The sequence below is a fragment of the Puma concolor genome, chromosome E1 (genome assembly GCF_028749965.1).
Source record: "Puma concolor isolate L17-30 chromosome E1, mPumCon1.1.hap2, whole genome shotgun sequence".
NCBI classification, from domain to species: domain Eukaryota; kingdom Metazoa; phylum Chordata; class Mammalia; order Carnivora; family Felidae; genus Puma; species Puma concolor.
Window position 1 is genome coordinate 24,935,464 of NC_141680.1, and position 12,376 is coordinate 24,947,839.

At 48.3% G+C, this 12,376-nt stretch overlaps 1 long non-coding RNA gene across 1 annotated transcript in view; it reads left to right on the top strand.

The window, feature by feature from the left end:
* The window catches only part of LOC147574210 (uncharacterized), a 27,572-nt gene extending 20,038 nt beyond the window's left edge, over positions 1 to 7,534 (top strand). The window contains exon 3 of the long non-coding RNA XR_015244012.1: positions 6,576 to 7,534. This is a non-coding gene — a long non-coding RNA (uncharacterized LOC147574210). The remainder of the gene's footprint in view (positions 1 to 6,575) is intronic.
* Positions 7,535 to 12,376: the final 4,842 nt, after the last annotated feature.

The window sequence follows — 12,376 nt, forward strand, 5'->3', positions numbered from 1 at the left end:
GTCCCTGCCCCTGGCCAGCTGCAGTGACCCTTTCTGGACCCCATTCGTGCCTTTCATCACTCAGAAAGGCCATGGATAAAGGACATTGTGCCAAAAGGAGCCAAGAGTCTGGGCTCCAGCCTCAGCAACTGCATATGACCGAGGAAGTACTTCTCTCTGAGCCTGTTTCCTCCCTGCCCAGAGTGCCCAGTGAGAGGCTGGCTGTGCAATAGCTTTGTAAGGATGTGCTGCACAGGTGGGAGGGACTTTTGTGGCCAGCCTGGATGCAGAGCTCCAGATGTAGAGATAATTTAATCAGACTTTGATTTGTGGGCTCAGATTGAGTTTTGCTTCCCTCTCTTACCTTCCTTGTGGCTTAATTCCAAATTCTGCCCTCACCCCACCAAGATGGGACAAGAGAGGAAGCTTAATTATCCAATAACATGACTGTAAAATAGACAGGTATTATTATACCCATGATACAGATAAATAAACTGAGGCACACATAGATTAACTCTCCGGCCCTCCCCTCACCCCAGCTGGTGAGAGGCAGAACTGGGATATGAACCCATCTTTCTGACTCTGGATCCATCAAAATCCCAAGTGGCAGGGATTACATACACAGTGGAATATGGGCTCCACAGGGGCCAGGGTTTACAGATGATTTGTTCACTGTTGTATTCCCAGCCCCTCGAATTGTCCCTGGTACACAGTGACTAATAAATATTTTTAAATGATAAAGGTCAACTTTAAGGGAAGGTTTGGTATAGCAAAAGTGAGTTAGCAATAAACAACTTACTGGGAGCTTTATCTTACATCACAGTCTCATAGATGGTTCTGCGTGGTAGAGAATTTGGGGTAGTATTTCATTGTCCATGGGAGCCCTTTTTGGCTGTTTTTATTTCCAGTTACCACTGTGCCAGAGGTTTGGGCCTCAGATAGTGGTTAAGCAAAAAGGAAATAAAATGAGGAAACGGCAACACTGGTGGTAGCATAATATCTTTGCAGATCTATGCAGCTTATATTCAAATGATGTTACAGAGGCAAATACTATCTTTAAAAAAAAATCTTTATTTATTTTGAGGGAGGGAGAAAGAGGGGGGAGGAAGGGGCAGAGAGAGAGGGAGATAGAGAATCCCAAGCAGGCTCTGCACTGTTAGCACAGAGCCCAATGCAGGGCTCAATCTCATGAACCCATGAGACCATGACCTTAGCCGAAACCAACTGAGCCACGCAGGGGCCCCAAGGCAAATACTATCTTGCTCCTTGGTAGAGCCCCTGGGGAGACCTTATGGAGAAGAGGACACTGCATGTTTTCCTAATCAATTCATCCTTCAACTTAATTTCTAAAGATATGGGCCCTTGATGCAAAGGCACCAACCTTTCATTCCGCCAATTTTTGCTGAGCACCTACTATATGCCTATGCGTTGGGTTAGCTCCTGGCAGGTACAGAGATGCCCAAGGCATGGTCAAGAGCATGGTCAAGGCATCAGGAGGCTGCCCTCAGGGCAGCCGGGCTGGTCCAGCAGCTTGCTTGACTCTTCCTTCTCTCCTCCCTGGTGGGCAGAGTCAGCATCTTGCCGCAGGTGGGTCTTTCTCCCCACTGCCAGCCTCACTTCTCACCCTCCACCCCCAGCTCCCAGGCCTGCTGAAAAGGTACAAGAGGGAATCTGAGAGATTCTATGCTGTTTGTTTTGGGTTCAATGGAATCTCATTTACACGTGTTAATTGCAACTAATTGGCACTAATTGGATGAACAGGAAACCCTCTGGGAACACTCATACCTTTAATTTGTAGTAAATATCATTAATTAACATATGCTAATTAGATCCAATTAACATTGATTAAGGGTTTCCAGCTACTTGGAAAGTACAACTAACTCTGTGTCCTCCTCTCTTGGTTGCCTGAAGTCAGCACAAAATACAATATGTGAGGTCTGGGCAGGGAGAGGAATACCCTTCTGGAGACATCTCCATGTCGGGGGCAGTGCTCACCCAAGCTGGATGCTTGGAGGATGGCACCCTGCCCTCTCCCTCCCCAGGGCAGGGGGGTCTGCAGGGGTAAGGGCTGCAAGGTTAACACTTCTCAGGGAGTGGGAGAGTCTGACTGTTGGGAGGTTCTCCCCTGGGCCTGGCTCCCAGTGTGGGTTGAAAGGGCACGCTAGAGGTCAGCCTGGCAGGGAGGGTGAGGCTGCTGAGACCAGTGTTTAGACTCCTCCTTCAAAGATGGTGGAGGGTGAGACACCCATCAGCTCAAGTCCTGTGTGGCGCATGCACACAGACACACAGACAAACGGACACATACATACTCCTCCTCTGTCCGACAAAGGTGTGTGGATGTTGACCTCCTCTATCTGACACTGATGTGTGAATGGGGACACCTCCTTGGTCTGACAGACACAGAGATGGTGGGGCCATCTCTGTCAGGCATCTCCTTTGTCCATTTTAGGATGTTTTTCACTCAAGATTGGGATGATCAAATTATCCAGGGTATTGGTGTCGGATTAAAAAAAAAAAAAATCACTTGCCTGGGAACCAGAAAGCTTTTAGGTTTACTTTCACTTCTGTTACCAACTAGGTATGAGACTCTTGGGTTCATTAAAATACATATAAATTGGGGCGCCTGGGTGGCGCAGTTGGTTAAGCGTCCGACTTCAGCCAGGTCACGATCTCGCGGTCCGTGAGTTCGAGCCCCGCGTCAGGCTCTGGGCTGATGGCTCAGAGCCTGGAGCCTGTTTCCGATTCTGTGTCTCCCTCTCTCTCTGCCCCTCCCCCATTCATGCTCTGTCTCTCTCTGTCCCAAATATAAATAAAAACGTTGAGAAAAAAAAAATTAAAAAAAATAAAATAAAATACATATAAATTGTTTTTAGTCCAATTACAAAAAAACAAATATTTACTGCAGACATCCCCCCAATCCCCCGTCCAAGATCACCCTTCCTGTAATAGGCTTCCAAGGCCCTGCCTTTCCTTTTCTGCAACATTGACTTTACTGCATCATGTCCAATGTCCGTCTTCATCAACAAGCTACAAGTTCTCTAAAAGCAGGGTTTGAATCTGGCTTGTTCACTGTGGCACTTCATGGGCACTAAAAAAGCTGTTAGTGAGTTAAATAATATGTGGGATGGGGGTGCCTGGGTGGCTCGGTCAGTTAAGCGTCCAACTTAGGCTCAGGTCATGATCTCGTGGTTTGTGAGTTCGAGCCCCACATCAGGCTCTGTGCTGACAGCTCAGAGCCTGGAGCCTGCTTCAGATTCTGTGTCTCCCTCTCTCTCTGCCTTTCCCCCACTTGTATTCTGTCTCTCTCAAAAATAAACATTAAAAAAATTTAAAAAATAATATGTGGGATGAAAACAGATTTGTTGAACAAATGAATGAACACATAACAGAAAGCCATTGTTAATTTCAACCACCGCAGAGAAAACAACGTTTGTGTGGTGTGTGTATATTTACATTTTATATATAAATAAAATATGTTTTATATATCAAACCCATACACATAACATGAATACCTTTCCCAAAAAGTTTAATGCAGTTTTTGCTCCAACAACTTTAATTTTTTTTAATGTTTTATTTATTTTTGAGAGAGAGAGAGAGACAGAGCGTGAGTGGGGGAGGGACAGAGAGAGACAGAGACACAGAATCCGAAGTAGGCTCCAAGGCTCCCAGCTGGCAGCACGGAGTCTGATGTGGAGCTCAAACTTGTGAACTGTGAGAACATGACCTGAGCTGAAGTCAGACGCTTAACCGACTGAGCCACCCAGGTGCCCCTGCTCTAACAACTTTAAAAGCATCAGTGTTCCAAACTTTAAAAACCAAAGAAATCATTTAGAACTTTAATTATTTAGATCTGTCGTCCACTTCTTTAATTTTGCGAATTTTGAATAATAATGTTTTAATTTCAAATTTCTGTTTCAGTCCCTCTGAATGAAGGTAGCAAACAGTGACTCAACCATTAAAACTAAAAGTTTGCTATTAGAAATTCACAAGACTAAATTGAGAATTGAGAATTGTTCTTCCCTCTTTCAACCACTGGGTAAATTCTGCAGCCAATTTTCTCATCTGTGTAATGTGGCTACAGATACTTACACTAACTCTCATGTGGGAAGTGTGGGTGATTTTGTAACCCAAGGAAAGGAGTATTTTCCAGGCCACTTGAGAAGAAAAGCTTTTCTAGCTCCTAGATCCCAGTTACTGGCTCTGATGGAAAGAGGGGCCTGAGTGGGGCAGAACCCGGCAGAAACCTCTCCTCCAACGGGACCTCTGTGGTAGTTCCTTATTCACCTAACTCGAGGAAATAGGGCTGCCCTGAAGGGGTTTGGGATTCAATGTTGGAAAGATTGCCCTGTGAGGGGCATGGCCCCACAGAGGGGAAAGTGGATTAAAAGCCTCTGCTTTGAGACAAGCCCTCTTCTGTTTTACACTTAATCCTCCCCCAACCCAATGATGCAGGCACTATTATTATCCCCATTTCACAGATAAGGAAACTGAGGCTCAGAGAGGTTAGTTATGTGTCCTTGCACACAGCCAAATGGCAGAGCTACAGTTTGAACCAAAGTTTGGCTGCTATGTGCTGCCCCTTTCTCCTGCCCACATTTTTTGGTGCCTGCAGAATGGCTCCAGGAAGCTGTGGCTCCTGGGGTAACTGTCCCCGAGGCCGGGAGCTCCTGGCCCCGCTTAGGCCTCAGCAGCATTGCCAAGTGGACACCCATATTCCTGGCCCCCTCCCCCATGAAAATCTGAGGTCTGAGGGAGAGCTGCTGGCAAGGTTCACAGCAGCTTAATTACCAAAGTGATTTTGATTTGTTTTTGTTAATTGAAATCTCATTAAGCAAGTAATTTACTCCAACATAGCTCAGGAGTCCACAATTCTACGGGTGAAGAGGCTAAAGGGGTTTTTAGAACTCGCCTTCATCTGGGGATTGTGTGTCTTACTTTGTCCCGTGGCCTGTGTGTGTGTGTGTGTGTGCGCGCGCGCGTGCATGTGACTGGGTGCGCATGGGAGTGGGTGTGCACGACATGCACCTCCTGTGGAAGGGCCCCTCCAGCTGGCCAGGGGCACCCTTTCTCCTTCTTAGCCTATACTCCCCTGTCCCACCACCCAGGGCCCTGGACTCCACCTGCTTCGTCCTGTACCGTGGGATGATGAGAAAAAAGTGAACCCAAGCCATCTGTCTATAGAGTGTGTGTGCACCCAGGTGTATGGCCTGTGATATAGACACACACACAGACACCATTTGGTATTCGTCTGACTTTGTGGCAAGCACTTTTCTAGGCATGAATTGGAAACACACTGGGGGCATAGACAGCACCTTTTAAGGGAGGTCTCTTCTGAACCCTGGACTTTTTTTAAAAAAAAATTTTTTTTTTCAACGTTTATTTATTTTTGGGACAGAGAGAAACAGAGCATGAACGGGCGAGGGGCAGAGAGAGAGGGAGACACAGAATCGGAAACAGGCTCCAGGCTCTGAGCCATCAGCCCAGAGCCCGACGCGGGGCTCGAACTCACGGACCGTGAGATCGTGACCTGGTTGAAGTCGGACGCTTAACCGACTGCGCCACCCAGGCGCCCCTGAACCCTGGACTTTATGAGTTCACCTGCTAAATGCCCCTCTGGGGTCCTCTTTCCTGACTCGGATCTTACACACTGGAACCCCTTGCCGTGGTCCATGGTCGTGCTTCCCTGACTGTAAACTCCAAGAAGGTGGGAGCCACTTGGCTTCTTCATGGCTGTGGCTGTGGTTTTGCTGTGGGGGTTTCTTACTGGGTTTGGGGTGGGCGATTCTTCATTGGATGGGACTCTACTGGGAATTGCAAGCCTTTTAGCATTCCTGGCTTGCTTATTTAGTACCGGGAGCATGTCTCCAAGTAATTGTGATAACCCAAATGTGCCCTTTACATGTTTCCAACCTTCTCAAATGGAGTGGGGGTTTAAGACCAAGACAAGTGCCCACACACTGCCTGGCACATGGTAGGTGTTCTGGGAGCATTTTGTGAACGGGTGACTGAGCACGTATGAGTGGCGCCTCTGATCTGGTCCGTATTTCTCCACTGCGTGTGTGTGTGACTTAGCAATGCGTGTGCTGCTCCTGTGGCCTGTGCCCCTGGGTGCGCTGGGCAAGCAGGGGGTTCTGGGCCTCGTTGCAGGCCGGGGCCCCGGTTCTCCAGAGCTCTGTCTGCACCAGGCATCTTCCCTCTCTCCTCGTGGCCTCATTCCCTGTCTGCCTCTCCCAGTCCCCCCGCCACCCAGCTGCCTCCTCCTTTTGCCCCCCACTACGGCCACTTGGTAGTTTTCCAGGCCTGACATTTCGAACATGCAATGCCATATGTATTGCCACTCTCAGGTAATTATCACGTAAAATTAAGCTAGTCTTGTACATGAAACCAGCAATTAGCCAGGGATTGAAGGTCAGGGAGAGCTCGTTTATAGAGTCGCTAACAAAATGTTAAGTGGAAGTGTGTGTCAGATGGGCCAGGAGGCTGGATTAGCCGGGGTCGCAGCGGTGGGACTGGAGAGCCGTGGAGACTCCCCGCTCTGCAGCGCTGGGCACAGCAGGAGGAGCTGGGGATTTATGGCTCACACTTTTCTCTTCCAGCTCTCAATCTGGGGCATGGCTTTGAAAGGAGGTCGCTAAGCCTGCTAAATCCTAGTGCACACCAACACCCCATTCATCTGGAAACCTGCTAGGTCCTGCCTAAAAGCCTGCGTGTCAATCCTACCTCCCGCCTGGCTGCCCACCACCCCAGCATTTTACACTGAAGCCTTTCAGATCTGCCTTGGGTATCTGAAGCCAGGATGATCCTTCAAGACTCAGTAACTTTGCCCATGCCCTTCCCTTTGCTGGGAACACCTTTCCCTCTCTCCCAACTCTCTTATCATCAGCCTGCAAATTTTCTATTTCCCTTCCCACAATTTCAGTTCTTGTGTCTCTGGGAGCCTTCCCAGATGCCGCAGCCCCCGCCCTGCCGCAACGCCCCGACTTTATTCCAGAATAAGTTATCTTCACTTTTGTACCATAAGCATACCTCCATTGTTGTGCTTATACTCGATGGCAATTGATTGGTGATTTGTCTGTCCCCCACTACTGGGCTGTGAATTACTTATCTCTTCTGGCAACCTGGAGGTGCTCAGTAAATGTGTGTGGGATGAATATAGAAATTATTCCCTTTTGCTCTCTGTTCTTTTACATATCCTTCAAGGTCCTGCCCAAATGCTACCTCCTCTGGGCAGCTTTCCTGAATTTCCTTCCCTGGTAGGATGAATCATGCCTTCTCTGTTCCCATAGCATTTTGTATATATTTTATTACTGCACTTGTAAATTCATTATAGATCTACTCGGGGCTACCACGTTGCCCAACTCCAGAGGGTGACATTCACATTGAGGAAGGCAATGCAGAGATGGTGCCCGTACTTGCCCACTAGACAGTGACCTTCTGCAAAGCAAAGACCCTGTAGCTTTGCTAAAAGCCTGCATATAATGTGCTCTCATTGGCCACCTTAGCGGCCATTCAGTGTAGGTATGCAATAGACATGCAATAAACGTGGGTTTAGTTATTGACCAGGAACAGATGGTTCAGTGGAGAGAGCCCTGATTTGGAAACTGGGAACTGGATTCCAGTTCTAGCTCTGCCACTAGATTGCTGCGTGGCCTTATGTGAATCACTTAGCCTCTCTAGTCCTTATCCTTTAAAATCAGGTTTTATGTGTCAAAGTGCCTGGGACAAAGCCAGTGCTCAGTGCATGTTAGTTTCCCACCTCCCTTTTTTCATCTGTAAAATGGGAATTTTAAGATTCCTTGTGGTGTATAGAATTATGGGCCTTCAGGATTAGAAGAAGTCTTGACAGGCATCTGGTCTAACCCCTTGCATCTCCGATAGATGGTCATCTGGTTCTGGTTCATACGTCTCTAATGCCAAGAAGCTCACTTCTTCACAAAGTAGGCCATTCTATTTTTAGACAGCTCTGCCTTCAAGGAGAGCCCCTTATCTGACATTTGGCTTTCCAGAACTCCCATTATAGAGCCTTGTTCTGCATCATGCAGCCAGGCCCATTGCCCGAGAAGATATTCATAGATGATGATCTGCCTCAGGCCTGCAGACACAGCCCCATCACCATCACTGTGACTTAAGTTCAAGCCCATTCACCCTCTTTGTTACCCTCCTCTAAGCTTGTTCCCTTTTGTCCAAAGACCTCTTGAGATGGAGCATCAGAACAGGATAGTCTATAACCTTCCTTTGCCTAGAACCTGTACTTCTATTAAAATCCGGTTGGGGGGGTGCCTGGGCAGCTGGGTTGGTTAAGTGTCTGACTCTTGGTTTCAGCTCAGGTCATGATCTCACGGTTCGTGTGTTCAAGCCCTGCATCAGGCTCTGTGCTGACAGCACCTGCTTGGGGTTCTCTCTCTCCCTCCCTCTCTCTCTACCCCTTCTATGCATTCTCTCATTCTCAAGGTAAATAAATAAACTTAATAATAATTAAAGAAAGAATCCAGGTTGGAACCCAAGATCATGTTATCGGGACCTGTATCTCTCTCAACCCTAGCAAGCATTTCACCATGGAAGACAAAGCTGGGAATGAGCAGAATTCTTCTTAAATTTTATTTTACATTAAAAAAAAGTCTGCAAAAAGAAAAAAAACCACTATAAACAAGTCCAACTACAAATGACAGGCTAGGGAAAAATTATTTGTAACTCATATCATAGGCTAATTTCCTTAACAGATATAGAGAATCCACAAATCAATATGAGAAAGATCCACAACCTAAAAGAAATAGGAGCAAAGGATAGATAATAGATAGAAAAGGACCTGAAAATTGTTGCTAAATATATCAAAAGATGTTTAATTTCATTAATCATAAGAGAAATGCAAACTTTTAACATGTCACATTGGCAGAGATAAAAAAACGTGATAATGTTTTGTCAGTAAAGGGTGAGGAAACAGACACTCTCCTCCTACATTGCAGAGGTAAAACCTGGGACGACCTCTCTGGGGGGAAATGTGGCTTTATCTACTAAAATTTAAAAATGCAGGGAGATTCTGATTTGGGATTCCACCTCTAGGAATGTGTCCTGCAGATTTACTTACACATGCACATCGGAAAGCATACTCGACAAGGCCAGGATATTTTGCCTGTTTTGTTCCCTTTTCTATATTTGCCACCTGGATTGCTGCCCAGTACATAGTGGTACTCAATAAATAGCTGTTTAATGAATGAATGAATATGTAAAATGACATATATTCAAAGTTATTTATTGCAAAATTTTCGGTGAGAGCCAAAACCCAGAAATAATGTAAGTGTCCAATGATTATGGAATATAATACTGCTGTTAAAAAGATCCAGGCACCTCTCCATGTGTTGATGTGTATGGACCTCCAAGATATTAATCCTAGTATGTGAGAAAATCAGGGTGCAGTACAACGTATGTAATAAGAACACACCTGGATATTTGCTTGTCTATGTATAGAACATCTCTGGAATTAAGTTCCCAAAGTGGCCACTGTGCTTGCTTTTGGATAGAGGAACTGGGGTTGTGGTGTATGGTGTTGGGAATAGCTTTACTTTTTCCGTTTATTCACTGAGTTTCCTTTGAATTTTAGGTCAGGCAAGTGTACTACCTATTCAAATCAATAAATACAATTCAAAATTTAAATTCCTTGAGCCAGGCTCAGGAATGAACCCTGTGCTTTTGGGCCTCTACACTTGTGCATGCACGTATCTGCACATCTCCAAGGATGTACGTGTATGTGTATGCATGCACACACGTACAATTCCAATTTCCTTTGCTCACGACTGTGGTTTAGCCTTCCTAAATGAACACAGCTCGCGAGGCCTTCCCTTGCTCAATAATCTTTGACGGCTCCCTATTGTCTATAAAAGTCCAAACTCCCTGTCCTGGGTCTCAGGACCTGCTGTCATCTGACACGGCCTTCGCACGAAGAATGCTCTTTCAATGCACCTGCCAGCATTCCAGCTGCACCTTGGACTATGCTTACTGGGAAATCAAGAACCCCTCTCCTTCACAGCTGCAAATCATCCCCACTCTTTAAGACTCATCACACACCTCTTCCTCCAGGAGGGCTTCCTTGATGTCTCAAGCTGGAAGCAGCCTCTCACTTTTTATCTGCATCTCTCTTATAGCATTTAGGTTTCTTTTAGCCTTATATGAAAGCTATTTCCATACCTGAAAACTGTTCTACGCTATTGGAAGGAAGGCAGAGTTCAAGTTTGATTCCTGTTTGTATTGTCCTCAGACTCCAGTGAAATGTCAGGCACATAATAGGTATTCAAGAAATGCTGAAGGAATGCATAGCCCTAAGTCTAGGGGGTGGGTAAGTCTGTCTGGTCTTTGTATCGTCTGAGCCATCATTATCATCCTCGTCATCACCAGGGAAAAGCCTTTTGCAGACCTACTTGCGCATGGCCTGTGTGGGGCCTTCTGGAGAGCTGCTCAGCATGAACCCACGGCAGCCCATCCACGCCCACCAGCCTGGCCGCAGAAGAGGGGCCCAGACGTGACCAGACGGTGAGGCAGCCACATTCCAGACGGATGAGGCACGCCTGGCAAGTCACATGTCTGGCTCACCAACCCACCTGCAGGCACTCAAGCTTTACGGACCCTCAGGCTGACCTGGGGTTCGAGTCCTCACTCTCTCTGTGACTGTGCAAATGGCACTTCTATGAACCTCAGGGTCCTCACCTATGATATGGGAACATCAAGGCCTGCCTCATGTGCTGCTGTGAGGACTCAAGAGAGTGTCTGGTAGGCTGTAGGCCTGGCATCTGGCAGGTTCTCAGGGGCTGATTACCCAGAACTGTGGCTGCCAAGCCACAGACGTTCAGGAAGTCACATCAGCCCAAACTAAACCTAGAAAGGTAAATGGATTGCCAAAAACCCCATATGCCAAGCAGCACTTTATTGCAAAGCCAAACAGATTTTTTTTGGCTCCACCATTGTTTGGGATTATTTTGCCACAGTTAATGCTCTGTGAGAAGTCGAGACCCACCCAGGGCGTGGTGTATATGGTGGATACACACGTGAGTGGACTGTGCACAGGTACACAGACACCTGGATGTGTGTGCTTATTGTGTAGAGGTGTGCGTGTCCACTCACATGCCTGCGGGCTCCCCAGGGGTCATGCATGGGAGTGTCCACGTGAGCGTCCACGTGTTCACACACGTGTACGTTTGCGTATGGCCATTCACACAATAGTGTTGGCCTGGGTAGACTAGAGCACGCTGTCAGAAGGAATAAAGGCTGGGCAGAGCAAATCTGAGAAAAGATGGGGCAAAAAAGGAAAAAGACGTTTAAAGACTAAAAATGTGGGGGAAGGGCGAAAGGCAGTCGAGTGTGGGGGCTAAGAGCATGAACGCGAACCTCTCCTGAGTGGAGCCCTCCTTCTGCCGATCCCTAGCTTGTGGACTTGGGCAGGCCATGCAACCTCTCTCTGCCTCAGTTTCTTGAGGGCTGAATGAGTGAATACAGGCAAGTGCTCAATGGAGCGGGGCACAAAGTAAATGCTGGCTTAACAAATGGTGGGGAGGGGAATGGCACCCACCAAGCCTCTTTGCTCAGCTCCCAGCTTCTCTCCCTCCTCCCCTCTCTCCCTCACATTGAGCTTCCCCCCCCTGCCCCCCCCCCCCCCCGCAACCCACAACATCCTGGTCTTTGCCAGAGCCAGGCTGGGCGCAGGCAGTGCATGCCATAGGCAGGGAAAGCGAGCCAAAGGGAGCAGGAGGAGGTAGAGACGCTGGCTCGGAAATGTGGCTTCTTTCTTTCCCGTTTCCCTAGCCATGCTCCCAGAGGCGGGAGGTTTGGGGGGCGGGCAGTGGGAGGGCTCCAAAGAACAGACAATCCCAGCTATTCCCTGGTGGGCTGGGGGTCAGGCCCCCTCCTCGCTCCATCTGCCTCTGCCACAGTCTGTGCCATCCGGCCTGCCAGCCCAGCCCAGCCCAGCCCAGCCCAGCAGGCTGGGATCCCAGGCTGTGCCAGCTCCGGCCCTGCTCGGGGTGGGAGTGGGCTACAGTCCGGGGTCTGTGAAGGGTTCTGCCACTTTTATTTTTCTATCTCCTGTTTGCTCTCGGAGCCCTGGTCTTCCCAGCTCTGGGGCTCTGACTCTGGTCTGTGCCAGCCTCTGGCTGTCTCTCCGTCCCTGCATCTCTGCCACCACCTGCCTGGGGGCTCCTGCCAGCTCTGGGCTCAGAAAGCATCAGGCGCTGTCAGCCTCAGCTTCTGCACACACCCCTCTCCACCCCCTGGCTGAAGGCTGGCGGCCCCAGCATCTGGAGGGGCTGGCTCTCTGCTCCGGCCCTGGGCCTGGGGTCCCCAGCCCTGTTCCCCACCCCTCCTTCCTCTCTTCCCTCTCCCCAGCGACTAGAGTCCTCTTCCCACCCTTCTG